Below are 2,230 nucleotides of genomic sequence, written 5' to 3'. Positions count from 1 at the left end.
CATTACTTAAAATAAAAGGTGTGTCTCTTAATCTCAACCAACCATAGAAGGCAAAAGAAGAAAGACTAAAAGATCTAACCAAAATTAACAGCGGTTGCCTCTGAGTGATGGGATTAAGGATGACAGTTTCTGTCACGTTATACTGTTGTACTGCACAAATTTTCTACAATAGTTTGTGGTTTGGTTTAAGTATGAACACAAAAGAACTTATTCTTGAAGCTGGAAACTTTTACTTGCTAATAGATTGGTACAGAATTTACTGCAATGAGATTCTGCTTGTGTACCGGTGATGAAAATTGTCTAATCCTTTGTATTTTAAAACAGATTTTTACAGGCATGGACCTCAGAAATAATGTAATGCAACATCTGCTTTTAAAAATTAACAGTCAGAATTGAAATGATTTGTTTAAGATCACACAAATAGTAACAGTTTCAGGACTAAAACCAAGGTGTTCACCTTCTAACTCAGAGCTCCTTCCACTATGCCATTTGTTTGAACTATGCTTCTCTAAAGTCCACCACCATCTGGGGAGCATCTGTGGTTTATGAGATGCTAGAGGAATACAATGATGGATAAAATCTAGTCCTTGGACTCCGGGCAAACAAGTTGACACAAGTTTTGCTTTCATGGTAGAAAATCTTAGTAGCTACTGGTGGTGAAACAGCGTTTGATTGTTTTTTCCCCTCTGAAGGAATCTGCACTCAGTCAGTTAATATTGTAGTTACACTCAAAAGCTATAAATCCTCCATAATTTGGAAGTGAGGCAGTAGGGAATGGGAGTTATAATAAGTTAACTAACAACCAATTATCCGTCAAAGCTTAACTGCAAACCTACCTTCAATAACGCATTTTTATTGACCTTCTGTAGTGTAATGCCAGGCCCCTGCCCCTTAGAAAAGACGGAAATACACTTACCTTTGTATTTTTAGTGTTTCTAAAAACCTGTGATTTGGCTCCTGACTCCAGCGGTACATGAAACCACTGCATATATTCACCTCCTTCTCCTTTCATGGCATTCAAGTTTTTCCGTCTTCTTACACAAAATGATAGGGCCAGTCTGCCGGCACCCTAAATACAGGGCACCCTAAATGCCCTGCCTCCTTCCAGGGAACCTTACTACTCTTCAGGCTCTGCCGCACCGTGCCTGAGATGTCCAGGAGAGAGAAGTTCATCATTCCCTTCAACTTGTATTTATTCCTGCCTCAAGACACCACTACCAAGGCGGTTTTCTCCTTTCAGTTGACAGAACTGTGACTGCCTGAGAGGCTCATGCAGAGAAAGGGACAGCGGAGAGAGACCCGGGGGACACGCGAGCGTCCCAGCTTAAGGGGTGGAGTGGGCACCAGACTCCCACCAAAGACTAAATCGGGGGAAGTAAAGGCCTTCCCCACACCCCAAGATAAAACACCACATCACTTAAAAATGGAAACATTCGCAACAGTAATATTCTAAAACAAGACCACTCACCTGCAAAGATGCCGGCGGCAGCGGCGACAGCAGCAGCAGCGGATCCTCGGGGCCGCCTAGCAGCCAGCACCTCCTACAACTCATCGCTGCTGCCGGCATCTACGCTCTTTTCTATCCCCGGAGCCAGAGGGGCAGGTCCCGGGCTCTGCCTATTGGAAGATAGAGCTGTCATTCCCTCATGGCCGCCCCCTGCTCCCGGGACAGGCAGCGGTCTCTTCCGTTTCCCATATTCCTAGCGTACAAAAGGGAGGCTCTGATTGGCTTGCTGGGGGGACGAGCATACACTTGGACCAATAAGAGGCTGGGTTTAACGCCGTTGGGCGGGCTTGGGCCTAGGGGAGTAGAGAAACAAACCCTGGAGCGTCGCTGGGGCAATAGAAAAACCTAAGATTTAGGGAGTTCTTCAGTTATTGAGGTTCTAGAGAGCGTTTGGCGTCATAAAGGGAAACACCTGCCGGTGAAGAGCATTGTCGGCGTGGAATCTTGGGAGAAATGAGGTGATGTTTCTTTTATTCATGGCAAATTTTGGGATTGAAACCTAGGGAGGAAGCCGGACAATCTTCATAGAAGAAAGTTCTTTTGCACAGATACTCATGGTTTTAAGTCTTAAATCGTGATCAAAACGAAAGACATTAAACTGCACGATTTACAGGCAGTAACTCATCCTTACTTTCTTTCTCTTAGTGCTTTTATAGAGATTTCCCCTTAGGAAATTTCCAAACAGTATTTTAAGTGGGGAATGAAAGTGATGAATGGAATGCA

The 2,230-nt window shown here is 44.3% G+C and overlaps 1 protein-coding gene across 1 annotated transcript in view; it reads right to left on the bottom strand.

The window, feature by feature from the left end:
- The window catches only part of BPGM (2,3-bisphosphoglycerate mutase), a 35,625-nt gene extending 34,001 nt beyond the window's left edge, over positions 1-1,624 (bottom strand). The window contains exon 1 of the mRNA XM_012650618.1: positions 1,469-1,624. The gene's annotated coding sequence lies outside the window, so the exon portion shown is untranslated. The remainder of the gene's footprint in view (positions 1-1,468) is intronic.
- Positions 1,625-2,230: the final 606 nt, after the last annotated feature.

Source organism: Propithecus coquereli, unplaced genomic scaffold, assembly GCF_000956105.1.
Source record: "Propithecus coquereli isolate 6110/MARCELLA unplaced genomic scaffold, Pcoq_1.0 Scaffold335, whole genome shotgun sequence".
Taxonomy (NCBI): Eukaryota; Metazoa; Chordata; class Mammalia; order Primates; family Indriidae; genus Propithecus; species Propithecus coquereli.
This window is presented reverse-complemented; position numbering and strand designations above follow the sequence as displayed.